This window comes from Polypterus senegalus, chromosome 17 (genome assembly GCF_016835505.1).
Source record: "Polypterus senegalus isolate Bchr_013 chromosome 17, ASM1683550v1, whole genome shotgun sequence".
Taxonomy (NCBI): Eukaryota; Metazoa; Chordata; class Cladistia; order Polypteriformes; family Polypteridae; genus Polypterus; species Polypterus senegalus.
This window is the reverse complement of record NC_053170.1, coordinates 4,869,724-4,890,379: the sequence shown is the minus strand read 5'-3', so window position 1 is coordinate 4,890,379 and position 20,656 is coordinate 4,869,724. Positions and strand designations below refer to the sequence as shown.

The 20,656-nt window shown below is 40.6% G+C and overlaps 1 protein-coding gene across 3 annotated transcripts in view; it reads left to right on the top strand.

Moving 5' to 3' along the window:
• The window catches only part of crhr1 (corticotropin releasing hormone receptor 1), a 225,861-nt gene that overhangs the window by 99,484 nt on the left and 105,721 nt on the right, over nucleotides 1-20,656 (top strand). The window lies entirely within an intron of this gene.

Here is a 20,656-nt window from a genome sequence, read left to right as displayed (position 1 = left end):
GTGGAATTGGGGGCTAGCTTGTTTCTCCAGATGTAGTGTTTGTGAATTATAGCGTCTTGGTATCGTTTAACAGATCTGACTCTTTTAATTGATTTGTCCAGTGTAACCATGTTGTACTTTTTAACTCAGGGCTATTAAATCATTTCATTAGGTTCTTTTCCCTCTGCTGGAACCAAACCTCTTGTGACTTTTCACTGCATCCAGAAATCTTCCATTAGCTTCCACTTATTAAATAATAAGAATAATTAGATGAAAAGACAGTGAAGCCCTCAGGGTCGAGAGTGAGTGGGGTCTGGTTTAGCAGGTTCATGATAAGAGTGGACTGAGTGAAGGTTGCTGTGGAAACGTCATTGAGGCAGAAAGCGAAGGCAACTTCAGACCTCAGTGCAAGTGAGGTCAGCAGTGGGGATGGCATCATTTGGGTTGACAGACAGTCGGGCAGGCATTGTGTATAACACCATGGCCAGCCCTAGACGATTGTGATGCCCGAAAAACTCAAGCAGTGTGACCCCCCCTATGTAAGTGTGTATGTATATATATTTTATACGTAAGTATGTGTGTTTATATTTTATTACACATACTATGGAAGGAGAACAAGACAGGACAGCATAAAGTGTTGGAATTTCTCTAAGAATCCCATTTAATTGCATCAATGCTAAGCAAAATTATGTGAATTTATCCCTTGGGATTAATAATCTATCTATCTATCTATCTATCTATCTATCTATCTATCTATCTATCTATCTATCTATCTATCTATCTATCTATCTATCTATCTATCAAAACTAATGGAAAAAATGACTTTGAAATGGACTGTTCCAAGTAATGGCTCTTGGGGGCTAATGTGACTCAAGCAGAATGAAGGGATAGGAAAAGGAAGACCCATCCCCATTTCACCTCTTACACAGAGCCTCCAACACACTCATGTAAATGCATGCATGACATGATATAAAGTAAATCCTCACTATCCCCTGGATTAACTTATCCACTGTTATAAAAGTGTAACCCACTTCGCAACACCAGCTGTCAAGCTTCAGTTATTCACAGCCATGCACTGTAGAAAAAAATTCTGAAAGGTCCATCGCGCAGCATCAAGGTATCGAGATTGAGCAGTAACTGTTCTGTGATGCTATTAGACGTACGGGGCTGTATGTATGCACGCACGCAAGCAACGCAAATGCAATGCAGAATGAATCAATGTGTGTATTCTCAGCACCAGGAGGTGTGGGTAAGCCGTCGAACTGCATTCATGATGGGGATTGGGGCTTGCAATTGTTCCCCAGGAATTCCCGGTAAGTGTGAGTCATAAACTCACACTAATTAAGTCCCTGCCCTTTGTACATATCACCCATCACTACCACTGATTGGATCAGCCCTGCAATGGTGTCTCACAGTCTATGGTGGTGTGCAAAGAAGACAATCGACTGTAGAGGAACCAAAGGTCATAGCAAGGTTTCTACATTTAAACCTGTTGAAGGATCTTTACCGAGCCACAGAGGGCAAGAGTGGAAGGCCAGCGGACAACTGTGTCTCCCACGCTGGTGAACAAGTAACCTAACTCCAGTTTTCCCCATAGGATCAATGCTTCAATATCTGTGGTTTCCGTATCCATGTGGTTTTTCAGTAATAAAGCCCTCCACGGATTACGAGAAAATACTGTGTTTGTTAGTATATATTGTATATGTATGTGTGTGTAGATATATGTAATATACACTCACCTAAGGATTATTAGGAACACCTGTTCAATTTCTCATTAATGCAATTATCTAATCAACCAATCACATGGCAGTTGCTTCAATGCATTTATGGGTGTGGTCCTGGTCAAGACAATCTCCTGAACTCCAAACTGAATGTCAGAATGGGAAAGAAAGGTGATTTAAGCAATTTTGAGCGTGGCATGGTTGTTGGTGCCAGACGGGCCGGTCTGAGTATTTCACAATCTGCTCAGTTACTGGGATTTTCACGCACAACCTTTCTAGGATTTACAAAGAATGGTGTGAAAAGGGAAAAACATCCAGTATGCGGCAGTCCTGTGGGTGGAAATGCCTTGTTGATGCTAGAGGTCAGAGGAGAATGGGCCGACTGATTCAAGCTGATAGAAGAGCAACTTTGACTGAAATAACCACTCATTACAACCGAGGTATGCAGCAAAGCATTTGTGAAGCCACAACACGCACAACCTTGAGGCGGATGGGCTACAACAGCTGAAGACCCCACCGGGTACCACTCGTCTCCACTGCAAATAGGAAAAAGAGGCTACAATTTGCACGAGCTCACCAAAATTGGACAGTTGAAGACTGGAAAAATGTTGCCTGGTCTGATGTGTCTCGATTTCTGTTGAGACATTCAAATGGTGGAGTCAGAATTTGGCGTAAACAGAATGAGAACATGGATCCATCATGCCTTGTTACCACTGTGCAGGCTGGTGGTGTAATGGTGTGGGGGATGTTTTCTTGGCACACTTTAGGCCCCTTAGTGCCAATTGGGCATCGTTTAAATGCCACGGGCTACCTGAGCATTGTTTCTGACAATGTCCATCCCTTCATGACCACCATGTACCCATCCTCTGATGGCTACTTCCAGCAGGATAATGCACCATGTCACAAAGCTCAAATCATTTCAAATTGGGTTCTTGAACATGACAATGAGTTCACTGTACTAAAATGGCCCCCACAGTCACCAGATCTCAACCCAATAGAGCATCTTTGGGATGTGGTGGAACGGGAGCTTCGTGCCCTGGATGTGCATCCCACAAATCTCCATCAACTGCAAGATGCTATCCTATCAATATGGGCCAACATTTCTAAAGAATGCTTTCAGCACCTTGTTGAATCAATGCCACGCAGAATTAAGGCAGTTCTGAAGGCGAAAGGGGGTCAAACACCGGATTAGTATGGTGTTCCTAATAATCCTTTAGGTGAGTGTATATTATATATATTAATATATGTAATATTAATATAATATATATTATTACATATATACAGTATATATATTGTGACACCTGTAGAGGGTGTAGCAGCCACTCAACCCGAAACAGACAGACACAAGAAGCACACTTATAAAATTCACACTTTTTATTTCTTGATCTCTTTCTTAGTACAGCGCCTTACACAGTGCACCAATCACCCACAATAACTCAGTCATTTCCTTCTTTATTCTTTCTCTTTTTCTCTTCTGCCGCCTCTACTCTTCCCTTCGCAAGCTCTGTCCTCCACCTCCCGACTCTGCCCCTCCGAATGAAGTGATGCAGGCCATTTTATATTGTCCTCGGATGTGCTCCAGGTGCGCCCAGATTCTCCTCTGGCAGCACTTCCTGGTGTGGTGGAAGTGCTGCAGTCCATGGCTCTGGAATCGTCCAAGCACCCAATCATATCCCAGGGGAGGTATTGCCTTTCTTCCGGTCTTCTCATCCTCCGAGGCGTCCCAGCTGGGAAATGGCCCCAGCTGTCTGCCACTATATATATATATATATATATATATATATATATATATATATATATATATATATATATATATAATAAATAGACAGAGAGAAAATAACTTTTTGCCCAGCCAGTATAAACTAATGCAGTGTTTCCCAACCTCAGTCCTGGGGCCACACTTTGGCTACAGGATTTTGTTCCAACCACATTCCTAATCAGAGACAACACCTGATAACACTGATCTCATTTAATTAGCTGGTATTATTTTTTCTTTTATTCTACATTCAGAAAAGCACAGCAACATGATTTTTACATTCATAAGACATTTGGAAATATTTCTGCTTTTGCTATAGATTTAAATGCTTAACTCTCTTTTGCTGATTTCATTTTATTTTGCCCTTTCTCTGTGCAGTTTTCCCTTTGTTGTATCTTATTAATGCCAATTAATATATATATATATATATATATATATATATATATGTATATATATATATTTACCAAACTTAGTTTTCTAATTTCTATATTGTTACCAAAACACAGAACTTGGGAAATAACATATCACTTAATTAGCCCAGGAATCCAATTAAAAACAGAAGCTGGTTGGAACAAAAGCCTGCAGCTACAGTGTGCAGTACAGTGGATCGACCAATAGAAGCCAGGAGTTGGGAGCAGTTCACTCCCTCATACATCAGGTGGCAGTGGTCCTAGCACGTGAACCCAGTCGGTACACCCACAGGGGTGCAATGGGATATGAAGTCCAGAAGTGCAGCCCTGTCAGGGTCCCTACTTACCAAAAGGGGAGGACCGCCCTACTTTCATTATGACCAAGGCATGCTTCCCAGAAGACATGGCATGACCCTGGAAGAATTCCCAGGTCCATAAAAGGAAGCCCACTGCCACACATGGACAAGTCAGAGTCTGGAGGCAGCAGGCAACGCTCATTTGGATAATGGAAGGAGGAAAATGTGTCAGTTTATTGTATTGATTTATTAGATTGTGAGGCACATTGTTGGAAGGAGGTCGGTAAAGGTGCAGTCTGGAATAAATGTTATTTTATTTTGTTAACGTGTGGTGTATTGCTGGGTCTGTGGTTTGTGACTCTCTGGTGCCCACTTGTGGTGTACAATCTATATATGTACTATATGTGTTTGTATGTATATATAATGTAGTGGAACAGAGTGATTTTCAGAGTCCCAAAATAGTTGGGGTGCATCAAGGAAATAAATAGGTGCACGGGGGTGCCAAAACACAAATGTCACTTGTAGCAAAAAGGAGGGCTCTAACTCAGAGCTCTGTTCTGCAGTGTGTTTGGGTCACACTACCTTTCTGGGTCTATCTGCCGATCTATCTATCATCTTCACCTCGTCTTTTCTTTTTTTTCAGTACACCCTGTCATAGTGCCCCCTGTTCAATGGCAGGTCCTTTTATACTGTTGTAGCACACAAAGCTCTGCCCACTGCAGACTACACCTGCACATTTCTTCACAGGTCTGAGGTAATTTAGGGCTAATTCCTACTTGGCATCTCATGTTATTGAGATAAGCTTTGGACGCCTGTGAAACTGAATTGAGTTAAACATGTTTGAGAATATTATGTTATTGTTTTTTATGAAGGCTGCATTTTGTGGTGTAATTCAGTATAAATGCTATAAAGCAGCTGAGTCCTGGTTTCAGAACCCATTCTAGGCAGTTCCCTGTTGTCCCATTTCATTGTTGTTCTCATCAATTTTAGGGTACTAGGTGGCTCTAAAGTGGTGCACTGTATGTGAGAGGGTGTGCCCCAGAGTATCCCAGTATGGACTGGCGTTCCATCTCTTTTTGGTTCCTGCCTTGTATCCTTACCTGTTGGAATACCTTTTTATATCTCAGACATCAGTAAATGAAAAGGCTGGTGCAGAAAATGGGATAGATGATTGAATTTTCAAATTGTATCAAACCAAAATGTGATAGAAAATTGTGTTTTCTTATTGTTGCCATTTATTCTCTTTTTTTCATTTAGGGTATGCTAATAGGATGTCTGCTTTATTTTTTTCACTGATTTATCCTCAGACACTGTGAAATGAGGCTTCTTAACTAATTACATGGTATTTTGGATTTTAATTTTCAGTAATTGCTTGCTGGTTATAACTGTGATATTCATATATAATTGTAAAATAAAAAGCCTGTTGGTGATTTCCTCCTGCTGAATTTGATTTCAGCTTGGGAACAAGGATAACATCACCACTGCAGTAAAGGCAGAATTTGTACATTATTTATGACTGATTCACCCGATATGTAGCTGCTTTTATCAAAGATGAAGCAGCCTAATTGGACAACAAGGCTCAAGGCAGCTCGCTAACTTTTATGCACACAGGACAGAACAAGCACACTCCACAAAGAGTCCACCCTGGCAATGGGCAAATCTAAGGTGAGGAATTTATCCTTTAAATTTATAGCACATGGGGAAATCTTTAAATATATTAGCTCTAAGGTTACGTCCACACTACTGTGTTTTCATTTAAAAACACATTATTCCCCATTTTTGCATTTTGTCCACAGTACCCTGGCATTTCTAACCCCTGAAAGCACTCCACAGGGCCATGTACCACTAAGAATGCCATCTAATTCATCCAGCTACTGTCATTCAACTGGAGGTCCTTCTCACGTAGGCTGTGCTTCGTGGTCATGCTGCCAGGAACTTTGGCCCTCTTGAGCCTCATGGTGCTCTTTATATAACCCTACACTGCTAGATATAAAGACCCTGCACGGTGCTCCCTAGAAAGATGAGGAACGGACGGGATGCTTCTAGAGCAGTGTTTCTCAAACTCGGTCCTGGGGACCCCCAGTGGCTGCAGGTTTTCGTTCCAACCAGATTCCTAATCAGTGACAACACCTGATAACACTCATCTCATTTAATTAGCTGAATTTTTTTTCTTTTATTCAACATTCAGAAAAGCTTGGCAGCATGATTTTTACATTTATAAGACATTTAGAAATATTTCTACTTTTGCTATAGATTTAAATGTTTAACTCTTTTGGTTGTTGATTTCATTATACTTTGCCCTTTCTCTGTGCAGTTTTTCCCCCTTCATTGTATCTTAATAATAACAACTTAAAACGAGCAGATCAGACACGCTGGCAAACAACACTGAATAATCAAAGGCTGCAACTACTTTAGAGTCAGACCCACTAATTAGTAAATAATGGATTAATTAAACAAGTAGAACATCTAGAAAAGTAGAATGGAAATCAAGATGAAAATTCTGTTAAAAAAAAAAAAATACATTATTCTTATATAACTGCTTGGTACATTTTAATATTTTTTTTTTTTAGCAAACTTACTTTTCTAATTAATATATTATTCCCTAAACACAGAACTTAGGAAATATCAGTTCACTTAATTAGCCCAGGAGTTTAATTAAAAACAAAAGCTGGTTGGAACAAAAACCTGCAGCGACTGGGGGTCTCCAGGACCGACGTTGAGAACCCCTGTTCTAGGGAGTTTGCTGTCAATCAGATGGCTTCCAGGCTTTCTCTGACCACCAAAGAGTTTACAGAGAAGCACTAACTGCTGCCAAGTACACCCATTATGGCATGTGGACTCTGGCCCAGACACAGACAGGTAGACATCGTTGCTTCAAACCCACACACGTTTATTTACAATTACTATGTACAAAGTGAAGCACACAACCCAAAACTCCCCCAAAGTCCAGGCCTCTCACACAATGCCTTCCTCTCTGGCCTGCCTCCACTCCTCTACTCTGAGCTCTTGCCTTCTTTCTCCCGTCTCCAGCTATCGAATAGAGGGAGGCAGCCCCTTTTGTCCACACCCGGACGTGCTCCAGGTGCCCCCCGATTAGCTTCCACTGGTACTCTGAAGTGTGGCGGAAGTACCAGCTGTGCATCCAGAAGCACTCCGGGTGTCCCTGGTCTTCTTCCCCCCAGCACTTCCGGGTGTGGCAGAAGTGCTGAGGGCCAGGGCTCCTCAGGCATTGGGGCGCCCCCTGGCAGTGACCACGGGCCTCTATAGGGTTGAGCTTCTAAGCTCTGTTTCCATGGTCCCCAAAGACACCAGGGTGGTCGCTTCCTCGTGGTCTGGAGGAGATATAATCCCTCCTCTGGTTCTTCTGGGCGTCCTGACTGGGTACCACCCCCAGCCGCTTGCCACAGGCAGAATAATAGAAAGTGGCCATGACAAACCAAGGGTTTTGTTTTCTGTAGTTAATAAACTACTCAAACCCGCATCTGGCCCAACTACCTCTTCTACTGAAGTCTGTGAGGAATTCCTCCACTTTTTCCGTAACAAAATTAAAGATCTAAATAATTCAACTAACATAAATACATCATCTGTTTATATCTCTTCCTGTTTTCCCACTCCATCCAGCTCCTTCTCTAAGTTCTCACCAGTCACATCTGCTTTTGTTAATAACCTGCTTTGTAAGATGAGGCCGACTACTTGTGTACTGGACCCCATCCACAGCACACTACTTAAATCCTGCCTTCATGCCATAATCCCGACTGTTACAACAATAGTAAACTCATCCCTTGACACTGGCTCTCTGCCACTCACTTTTAAAATCGCTTCTGTAACCCCAATGTTAAAAAAGTCTGGTCTTAATGCTGACAATCTTAACAATTTCTGGCCTATTTCCCACTTACCTTGAGCGTGTTGTAGCCTCCCAGCTCACCAATTACTTAACCACTAATAACTTGATGGAACCCTTTCAATCTGGTTTCAGGGCATGGCACAGCTGTGAAACTGCTCTGCTACGGGTAACCAATGATTTGCTTATGGCAGCAGACTGGACAAACCAGCATATTAATTCTGTTAGTCCTCAGTGCAGCATTTGACACTCAGGTCAGACATGACATTCTACTGTTCAGAATGGAGAACATGCAGGGTATCTCTGGCACTGCCCTCCAGTGGTTCAAGTCAGAGCGATATACTGAAAATGCCAGATTGTGGTTATAGCAGAGATGGATGGAGTTGTAAAAACATAGAAACTCTGACCACACTCTGAGTGGTTTGTTGCTTATGACGTATCTCTTCTCTAATTGGATTATGCTCATTACAAAGTCTCATTCCCTTATTGGTCACCATTCACAGAAGAAAACCATTTTCCAACGTAGCAGATATAGAGGAGTTGCTATTTGTGGTACTTGTGTTGCTTACTTGAATGCACCTCATTTGCATTTTGTACAGTTTGAACATTGCATATATGCACAAAAACGAGTAAAATCTGCACTTTTGCTATAAATCCTCTGACCAGCAGCATTACCATGCCTTTAAGGATTTTTCCCCTAAAGGCGAATGTCTATGTTTCATGTGTTTTTGTCACCATTCACCAGAGTTGTAGTGCAATTCCTAGGAGTACAGTAATTCTAAGATGGTTGGTAAATATGGGCAAAGATCTATCAACAAAGTCAACGCTAGAACGCAAGTGAAAGGATGGGGACAAGAGTATAACATTTTAAACCAGAAAATTAACAACAAAGGTCTGGAAGGTGTTTTTTTGTATTTTTTTTTTATTTGCAAACTTGGATACCAAATGGCCACTGAAAACTTTGTTCAACCTCTCACCAATTAACCCATTGCAGTTGTGACACTAGGGGTCATGTCTCTAGCAACCTGGATCTGCATCATGATGACGGAATCCACAAATTGACAGCGCCCGAGTAAAAACAAAAGGGTTTCAAGACATTCCAAGCTCCTCAAAAATGCAGTAAAATTGAAATCTGACTTCTAACCCTAATTCATGAGTTTCAAAACATTAAAAGAGACTTATAACTTGCCAGAAGTCATTCAGGATAAAGCATACAAAATGATGAAAAATAGCAATAATAACAGTGCCATTGCCGGACGTTGGGCATTGGCATCATTTTCTTTGAATCACAATCTATTTATTTCATTGATTCTTGTTATCGGGCGGCACGGTGGCGCAGTAGTAGCACTGCTGCCTTGCAGTTAAGAGACCCAGGTTCACTTCCCGGGTGCTCCCTGTGTGGAATTTGTTTGTTCTCCCCGTGTCTGCGTGGGTTTCCTCCCACGGTCCAAAGGCATACAGGTTAGGAGCATTGGAGATCCTAAATTGTCCGTAGTGTGCGTGTGTGCCCTGTGGTGGGCTGGCACTCTGCCCAGGATTTGTTCCTGCCTTGTCCCCTGGGATTGGCTCCAGCAGACCCCCATGACCCTGTGTTAGGATATAGCGGGTTGGATAATGGATGGATGGATTCTTGTTATCACTAAGATCACAAAGCACACAGCATTTTAATTTCATTTTTATGTATTTCACATTACAGCTTAAAGCAGTGACTGGTACCAGTAGTTGGAATCTGCTTTATGGTTTCACACAATCAAATGAGTCAGTCCATAAATTTAGTCAAGCAATTATTCAATTAGTCAATTTTCTGGCTATTTAATAAATTAAATTAGTAGCTGACTTAACCAAAAAAATATTCACTCAGTCAGTCAATTATACAGACACACAACCACCTAATCAATTAGTGAAATCAATAAATCATCCAGTCAGTTAGTTGACCAAACACTGGATCAATAAGTCAGTCAGATGGTCAGTCTGTCGACCAGCCTGTCAGTCAATTATTATAATTTGGAGGTCCAGACATTTCATGTAGAGTGGTGTGTGGCCTTATAAATGACCCAAAACGTAGGTTGGGCCTTTCCTAGCCTGCCCAGAATAGGCCTCACCCCAGGCAGTTTGACCCCAAACTCTGCTGGCCTTATCTCAAAGTGCCTCTCAAGGGAACTCCTGGCTTGAGGAAACAGCCCAAAAAGAAATATTTAAAAATATGAATATTTATTCTAAAATAGAAAGTATCACAAACAGTTTTAAAAGAGTAAAAGAAAGCAATTATAGGCAAAAAGTCCCAATATGCAATTCAAGATTGAAATTAAATAAACAGAGTAAAAAAACCATTAAAACCAAAACAAAAAGAATACTACCAAGAAACTCCTATAACTTTACCCAAGAAGTTCTTCTCTGGGGGCCTTAAATAGCCAATGTCCTTAAATAGCCCCTGTCTTAGAGTATCACCCACAGAATAGAGTTGTGTATAATAGCAGTACTGAAAAGGGCTGAACAGCTACTAAAGTGAGTCCTAAATCCAGAATAAAAATGCAAAGGCAGTAGCAATAATCCAAACCTAGAGGATCAGAAAAAGAATGCTTCCAAAAATCCAAAGCCAAACAAACATGAAAGCACACCAGGGAGGGACCATCTCTGTGAAAGGCTCAGTTAGCTGCAGCATTAGATGCCCCAAAGGCTCCACATATTGAAGAAGTGAGTGATAACTGACAGAATACAGTTACTTGAAATGTGTCATTTAATTGCATGAAAATCAATATTCAAAATTCTCTTTAAAAAGCAATACAATGCAAAAAGAGAGAAAACATTTTTGAAACATATAAAGTAATTAATAAAGTAATGAAGTAAATAAAAATAAAAAAAGAAACACAAGAAACAGGAAGGAAATACTGGTGCATCCATAACAGAATGGAATGAGCCAGTCAGTTGGCTAAACAATCAATTAATCAACAAGCCAGTCACTGAATTATTCAATAAACCAGTCAGTCAGTCGACCAACCAGTAAGTAAAAAAAAAAACCAAGTGACCTTGAGATTAGATAAACAGTTAGTAATCATTTAGCCAAATAAGCAATTGGCTCATCAGTCAATCAGCCTACAAATGGTTAATCAACCAAAAAATTCAATTCAATAGGATATATTAAATAACACCAAATTTAACAGTGGCTATAAACAATGGCAGGCAAATACAAAGGAAAAACACAGAAACCCAGGCAGTTTATTTAGGCTTGCACTTACCACCATGACACATCCAGGAATTCAATGGGGTACCTTGTTCAGTTACTCGAGTTAGATTGTGATGGCAATAATTGGATAAAAATATTATTGTCTCAGAATTAAACTTGTGGGAGGCACTGTAACACAAGTAGTTTGGCATTACTGCCTGAAAAATACCCAAGTCCTGGGTTCACATCACAGTATTGTAATCGCCTGCACCCTCAAGCGCTTGACCTTCACCAGACAGGTTTGTCTTTAATAGTAACAGATCTTAGTTCGGGCTGATTAGAGTCCTGCCTTGTGCTGCATATGACTTGAATTAGCAGGATGGGTGAGCGGATGAAGCTTTTGCAGCAGACCTGTGCTGCACCAGTGCCTGCCCGAGTATGACGAGGGTTTGTGACTTCATCCTGACGAAACAGATTCTCTGCATAAGATACACATAGAAATGTGAAAGGCACTATAAAATAGATGCATACACATGAAGGGCGTTGTATAGGATACATAGATGTAAAGGGTACGATGAGACAGACAGATAGTTAGATGTTAAAAGGCACTTTGTAAAAGGATATTATATATGCAATTTAGGTGAATTTGTTTCTACCTTGCATCCTGTGCTAGCTGGGATAGGCTCCAGTGCCTCCTAGCAAACTCTGGTCTGGATTAAATGGCTTAGAAATTGACATGATATTATATATGGAAGGTGTTGTATGATAAAATAATTGTTAAATGCATAAATGCACTATATAACAGACCGATACACAGGTAGATTTATAGGTAGATAAGTGTAAAAGGCACTATAGGTAGGTAAGAAAGAAATTGTTTAAAAGATAAATATTAAATGCACTACACAAGAAACAGACAGATGTAAAAGCCACAATATAAAAGTTAACATATAAGGAAGATGCCTTTCAGATATTTAAATAGAGTGATACAAACCTTTCTAATCAGATACTAAAGACACTAGATGCTGTATAGATAGCTAGAGAGATAAAAACATTTCTAAATAGACTTGAAAAGCACCATATGAAGCAACATTTATTTATTTAAAAGGTTAATATACTACAGTATATACACTATGTAACAGATATATACATACATGAATAGACAGAAAACACACTATATCATTAACACAGGTAGGTAGATAGAAACAGTAAATAGATGGGAAGGGCACTATATCAGTCAGATGGCTAGGACTGCTGTCCCCTTTGTCTCAGTTTGGGCTCAGACAACTTGCTCGCAGTCAGATTTTAAGTGCCAGCTAATGATGATAAACCTCCTCAAATATGATTTGCATTTCTCGTTCTCTCAGGGCTGGCAAAGATGCCACCTCATTGTCACAAGAGTGATTGACAGGCCTAGTATTCAAATATGTGCCGTTCCTTTCAGACTTTTTTTTTTGGCATTTCCATGGCATAAGTCACAAGGTGCTCTGCACAGTGCTATGATGTCTCTCAAGGTTGCGCCCTTTGCTTAGACTGGCATTGTGCCTTTCTGCTTCTGCTTGTCAGTGGTCTCTGTGCTTCATGAACTGTCAGGACACTCGCCCACCACCTGAGAGTTCCTCAGATTGACGCCTCAGCTGCGGCTGCTTATGATTTTCTGACGTCAGCGGTAGTGAGATGCCCACTTGTGTTATTACACTTGGCCAGACTGAACACTAAGGTTGAGTGAAGCCTCATCCTTCACACCTCAGTAAATCAACGATGTGGCCCAGGAAGCCCTTTACAGCAGGACTTTGAGAACTTAAAAAGGAGAAAATAAAAGTAAAGAGCACCACCCCACACCAACCATTAGCCAAGTGTGTCGACTCAGGTCCTCAGGGAGGTCTTCTGTCATGCAATGTGAGGTTTACTTAGGGTGTGAGGTCAGAGTTCTGGCTTCTCTTGACCTGCTGGAAAGTTTTTGCTTAGTTCAGGATTAAATCGTAAAGATGTCAACTGAGTCCCTTTGTGGAGCTGTGGTTCAAGAGCAGATGTGAGGTGGTGTGTGATGAGGTCCTTCAGCACACGAGTGCAGACCTTTCTCTAAAAGTGGAAGCAAACACACAGAGAGAAGATTCAATAAACAATGGGGTCCACAGCCATGCTGTTCTGTCACTCTTTCTCACTCTCTGACATCCACTCTGGCTTTCTTTTTTTTCTTATTCTCTCATTCTCCCTTACAATCCACATCTCACTCTGTTCTGCTCTAACCTGGTCATTTGCTCTCCTTCTCACTTCTTCTCCCCCTTATCTCACCCTGGTCTTCTTACTTATTCTTCCCTTCCACCACTCTTTCTTTCCCTCTCATCATTCATTACTGTGTTTTTCACTTTTTCTCCACTTCTGTTTAGTTTCTTGTTTACTCATGGTTTCTGTCACTCTTGCTCTCATTTTTTGCACTGTCTCACTCTCCTTCACACTCAATTCCCACTTTCACTCCAACTTCTTCTGTCTCACGCTCTTTGCTTTGACTGTCTCACTTTCCTTATCAGTCCATTTCTAACTTTTTTCTCCTTTATTTGTCACTCACTCTCCTTCTCACTTATTCCTTTCCCTCTCCCTTTCTTGTTTAGATAATCACTCATTGTCACTCTTTTATCACTCTTGCTCTTATTTTGCTTACTACCTCAACCTCCCTCACAATATTTTCTCACTTTCTTCTTTTTTTTGTGTCTCAGTCTCCTTTACACTCCATTCCCAAACTTCTTTTCTCCTTTCTTACTCCTCCACTGCCATTCTCCTTTGCTTCTTCCTAGTTAGGCGCTCATTTCCTCTCACCTTCACAACGTGTACTCATTTTCTCACCCTCACTTATAGGGTTCTGTGAAATCTTGGGTGACACATAGTGTATCTCTGCTAACTTTTGTGACACACAGAAATCACAATTACTGTGGACACCCTGTTGTGTCACTTACTGGCATCTGCTTCAGTAAGGTGCCAGCCATGCTTACCAAGCAGACTGCCAGCAGGGCACCAGTCCACCCTGCACTTTGTGACAATGAGAAGAGCTGCCTGTAATTAATCACAGCGACTACTGTGCTCAGTCGCTTGTCCTGCTTGGTGAGCTGGTAATGTGTGATAAGTGAGATCAGTGGAATAAAATGCATTAAACGATTATCAGACTGCTTTGCTCCTTCTGTAAAGGGGGGAAAGTATGGATGTCCAGCTGTTGGGGGGGATCAGATGTTGGCGCCTGGAGTGGCGTGTCGCTTTTTATTTCCTTTTAGCTTTAATTATCAATGCTTTACTGTGATGTCCACAATGACGAGTCCTGCCACTTTTGATCAATGTGGCATCCCAGTAGAACTGCCAGATTAACCATACAGTGCAGTAAACTATTTATGTCATTCATAAAAACAGAAACATGAAAAGCAATTTATAAGTCGGAAAGCCACTAATAGATGCATAATAGGGAATGATAATATACAGGAGAGAGTCACTGTATTACTGATAGAATAATAGAATAGATACATAGATAGGAATAAAAGATGCTCAAATGGGGAAGGTACTATATAAGAGATAGATATGTATGATATGCATTATATAATAGATATGTCAGTCAGTCATTACCCAACCCGCTATATCCTAACACAGGTCGGCTGGAGCCAATCCCAGCCAGCACAGGGCGCAAGGCAGGAACAAATCCCCAGGCAGGGTGCCAGCCCACCGCAGGACACGCACACACTAGGGACATTTTATGATTGCCAATGCACCTGACCTGCATGTCTTTGGACTGTGGGAGGAAACCCACACAGACACGGGGAGAACATGGAAACTCCACGCAGGGAGGACCTGGGAAGCGAACCTCTAAGGGTCTCCTAACTGCGAGGCAGCAGCGCTACCACCATGCCACCCATATAATAGATATATAAATTGTAAAGTCACAATATAATCAATACATAAATGTGAAAGGAACTACACAGTAGATAGATACTGTAGATGTAAAATGCACTATATAACATGTTGTAAAGGCACTGTATAATAGATATGAAAGTCACTATGTAGTAGATACATAAATGGGAATGCACTATACAGTAGATAGTAAATTCACTATGTAACAGAGATGTAAAAGGCACTATATAATATACATCATAGTTAAGAAAAGTACTATATGAAAAAAGTAAGGAAGGAAAAAAAAGAAAGACTGTCATTGACCAATTGAAGTGGGCACATACCATTTCAGCCTTTGTCAAAAAGGTGCATCGCCTTTGCCTTTGTCAGACGTCTGAGGGCAGCCTGCATTTCTCCTTGTGCTCTTACTGACTTGTACAGGTGCACACTGAAGTCCATCCTCGCATCCTGGCACAACGCCTGATCAGCTCAGGAACATAAAGCACAGAATATGACTGACACCATGCTGCCGTCTCACTTTTTTTTTTTAATAAAAGACTAACCTCTATTACTTACCATCCACCATTTACAAATCACTTTATTTATTTTATCGTGTACAGCCCCCCGAACCCCCATTGATAATGGGGTGATTTCCAAAGTCATTTTGACTCTGCTGCCCGTAACATGTTACATCTGTATACTTATAAACCCTCATCACATCCCTGTGCTCAGTTGTTAAATGAGTTTCCACCCTCTTACCATGTTCACCATAATTACTGCATTTTATCATTTTCTTCCTCGCCTTATACCCTTTTGCTACACTTACATCTTGTAATTCCACACCTGAAGCTTATACCTCTGCAGTTTCATTGTAATTTGTTCCTTTTAGCCAGTCGTCAAGTTCTTCATCTTTTATAGGCTGTACCTCCTCCCTGATCTTGCAGACTTTCTTCTTTCTCATCATAAATTCTTTTACTTTACCGGAACATTCTTGGAACATTCTGTTCGTCGATATTACCTTCTTCTGCTGGATAATTTTATTTCTCACTTGCCATAATACTTCTTTTCCTACAGTATATCGCTCATTCCCCACTGTTTGAGTTGTATCATTATATTTTTTTTTTTCCATATAGTCCCATGTCTCTCGTTATTTTTTGCTGTTTCAATAATTTTCTCCACTTATCTACCACCTCTGTCCACATTTTCTTTGCCATTTCTAATCCCTAAAACACATGCAATGCATTTTCCTTTTCTCTGCACTCATCCCTTGGGCATTTTCTGTCCTCTTATCACAAGCCTTGTTTGTAGTTCCACTTTCTCTGCCTGCCACGTAATGTCCGTCTGCTTATTTTTTACTACTTTATGGGCTACTTGTTTTCCGATGCCTCATACAAAAGGAATTTTGCTCTTAAAACTGGCATTTCTTCCTCTGTAAATTGCAGTAGGGTTTTTCCTATTCTTTCCATATTTTCTCCCTCCCATTTACACATCTGTAATATTTTTGTGTGCTTTATGTAATGTTCTGGCTCCTTTCACACTAATGGTTTGTTTAACGCTTGTCTCTGTAGTTTGAGTATTCTCAATACTGTTACAAAGAAATACCTGACCATATCTTGTTCAAGTGACATGTTTTAACCTGTTTGGATAACAAAAGGTGCCCATCATGTGTGAATATCCTCACTTTAGTGCAAAATCTTTTGCAGATGACATACAATAATGCACAAGTGATTTTTCTTCAGAGTAACTTAAAATATGTTAGCACAACTATAAGAGTTAGTTAAACAGTGCAAGTAAAAAAAATGTACAAGTGGCAAGATTTATCTTTACAACTGATCCCGTTTTTTTTTTTAATTTGCCATGTAAATTGCTAAGCAATTCATAAGACATTGAAGCCAATGTCACATTACGCAACCTCTAGTCGTTTGGTATGCCAGATTGCTTACTGCCATCGCTGATCTTGCTACTAGACCATGTCAGTTTACACAACTGAAAGTTGCTGGGCATGTCAGATTTAGAGACCACACCGTTGTGCTCACCATTTTTTTCTGACAACCAGTACTGTGCTGCCTGGTGGTATGAAGGGTTAACAGCCCAGCCACATTCTCAGCCCATTTTTTTCTTCTATACATTCTGCTGTGATGGTTTCTGTTGTATGTGTGAGGTTCAAAACACCTGTGTTTCTTATTCCTCATAGCTACATTACATACATTGTACTTTCAGGTGAGTGCTCAATGGTTGTCAGGTGTCATTAGATTTGATTAGATATCCACATCCACCTCAATAAGAGGATAAATGTATATGTGTTAGTGTATCTGTGCGTCTGTCCAACTGCTATGTCTCTGTCATTCCAACAGATGGCACATCACAAACATTAACACTGTTTTTGCAAGTTTCATACCAAATGCCATATAACAGAGACATATGAATTACATTTTTCATTTCAACAGATGGAGCATCACAAACATTTATAGTAATAAAATATATCATCTGTTGGAATGACAAATGCAAAGCATTTTATTAAGACATGCGTTACAAAATACATTCCAACAGATGGTGCACAAATGTCCATGTTGATTACTTAGATTTCCACCTCTCTTAGTTGGCTAGCACAGCTAGTACTTTATCTTCTTCTTCTTTCGGCTGCTCCCGTTAGGAGTTGCCGCAGTGGATCATCCAAAATTGTGGTCCACATATTGATTTGGCAAAATTTTACACCGAAAGCCCTTTATAAATCTCCAAATTATAACCCACTCCTATGACTGAACACAGAGTCAAACCCGTTTGGTTTTGTCAGGGTGAGTCACAGATGAGGTGGATCGACTATCTCGGAATGTCAGACTACAACGACCACCAGCTGCCCCTGACTAGTTGAGATTATTTAAATGAAGGCTATGACTGAAAAATCACAGAAAAAGTTGTCTAGTGTGGCATGGCCTTCAGTTTTTCAGAATGGGAAAAAATTCTCAAAATGAGGGGAAACTGGCTTTCTGATGAGTGGATTTTGACTGAAATACACTCATAAATGTATTGGTTCTATAACAGCATTTCACTTAGTTGAGTGGTTCCTTGCAGTTCCATTTCTTGACAAAGAACAATTTCTCCGTTTCTAATATGGGCACAAATCAGAAATATTTAATGTGTAGTCGGTGATCTACTGAGAGACCAAGAAAACCTGAACTTAGCTTGTGTCACTGTGTATAGTGAGAGTCATTTTAAAATCGGCAGTCTATTGGGACTTCACAAATCTGTCATCATCTATTCATGTCTAAATAAATAAAGGTTCTTTCTGGAACCTTCATGTGGATGGTTCTTTTGGGAACCAAAAATACTTCCCTTATGGTGTTGCTGTAAAGACCACTTTGGCACCTTCTTTGTTAGGAGTTTATACACAACATACCTGGCAACCCTGCACGGGACATCTGACTGCCAGCACGCCTGATGTGTGGATACCTGTCAGAAGTACCCCAGACCCTAAGCTACAGCAGCTGAGTCTGGCTAGCTGAAACATCCATGTGTCGCTGAATGCTCCTGGATACCTCACAGTGGCTCAATAAAGGCTTCCTGGTGGAAATTGTTGTTGTGAATCTGTTTACGCTCTTCCGGGAAAAGCATGAGAGTACAAAAAAAAATCAGACTAAAGCATGAAGAATTATGACATACACCCAATGCCTTATTTTTACACTACTTTTAAAAATGGTGAGAAATAGTTTAAACATTTTAAATGTTTAAGATTTCGCAGAACGCAACTCGCACACTTCAAACGCTAGTGTCCAAGAATCAAAAAAGCAAATGCACATTTCAAAGCTGAATGTCAGTACATTATATTGGCGTTCAGTTTCCTGGTTTTCACATAACATATTTTCTGTTTATTTATTGCATCATTTTGTGTATGTTTTTAACTTGTGGAATGTTAGTGTCCATTACTGGTGTAATGTCTTTTACAAGCCGATTTAAGTTTTCTCCATTTTTGTTTTAATAAAAAAGTGCAGGCATTTTTTAAAGAAGCATTCAGGATGAACAAAATAGCCGAGTTTGGCCTGGCATTCAATTTGGCAAATTGCACACTCAATTTTTTTGGGGGGGAAACAGAATTGATGAATACTATATGCATTATTCTTGTTTTAATGCCTATTATGTGTATTTACTCTTTCATTTTTTTCATAAACATTTCTGTTGATGTGATGTACTGTTTTATGAAGCCTGTTTCACAATAAGTAGTGTGTGAAGATTTTTTGTCTGTGGGATTTTCTGGGGACAGTAGATGGTTTGGGACGGCAGAAATGTGCCTTGCCTCAGGTGGCATTAGTTAACGCGCTGGCTTAAAGGATAAATAGAAAACGCACTGTTAGATAAAATGATAGCTATGAAAGGCACTATATAATAGATGGATAGATATATGTGGAAGAATGAGACTATAAAAGATATGTAAGATAATAGTAATAATTTAGATGTAAAATAATAGTAGTAATAATAATAATACATTTCATTAATATAGCACATTTCTGATGCTCTAAATATGTAATAAAGAAATATGAAAGACACAATACAGTCAGACAGGGGTATCAGTAGGGCATTGAGAGACCATAGAATGCAACGCCAGTCCATGGCAAGGTACCCTCACGCACCGCGTGCACACACAGTCTCTCTCTCTCTCTCTATCGACTGTAGTGGCAGCGCCTTTCGAGCACCCTAAAAAAAATAAAACTATAAAAGAGGTAGCCTTTCCTTTAGGAGGAGTCATGTCGCCACACTGGCTACGTTGTGCTCTATCTATTGAATCAAACAGGCTGGGATTATACAAAAGTTGGCAGGGGTGGAAAGCCGGGTGATAACAATAACAGCAGTTATGGGCTCGTCCGCGCGCCATTGTCTACGTAAAAAAAATTCCTCATTAAGTAGGGGCTTGTCATAAATTCCTGGACTAAGGAGCCACTAAGATCTTTAAAGCGCTTCTATGAGAGTTCCTAATGCAACTCTGAGCCCTCGTTAGTACCCAAGCGCTTTAGCGGCAGCAGCCGAGCGGTAAAATGTTCGGATTAATTAGCGTATATTTCTGCCACTGGCCTTACCCTCTCAATAATGCCGAAGCGCTTTTTTAGTGATATGGTTCAGGTGTCGGGAAACGCGTACCGAAACCTGGGAACTCCAGCCCTTGTTCTATAAACCCAGACAGACGCCTGTTGCAGTTAAGTCTGCTGGTTAGTCGGTGTATGAGTCCGCAGCGGCGGGCGGTACGCGCTACCAAAGGGTGGATTACAATGTGATTCACGGACGACTCTTTATGAGGAATGCACGCAGATACAAGGCAAAACGATCAATTATTATTATTATTATTATTATTATGGTTGGATAATGGATTATTATTATTGTTAGTGGACTGGCGTCCTGTCTGGGATTGTTTCCTGCCTCGCACCCTATGGATGCTGGGATAGGGTCCACCTTCCCCGCGAGCCTGTTCAGGATGAAGCGGGTTTGGAAGACAGATTGATGGATGGAAGGATTGTAATTTGCGCATTGCACTCATTTCAGCTTGTTTAATTATTTGTACGACTTTCCTCCCTCCATCCCCAAAGGCATCCGTGAGTTAATCCCCCAGTCAGTGAAATGTGCCGTCTAAAGACAG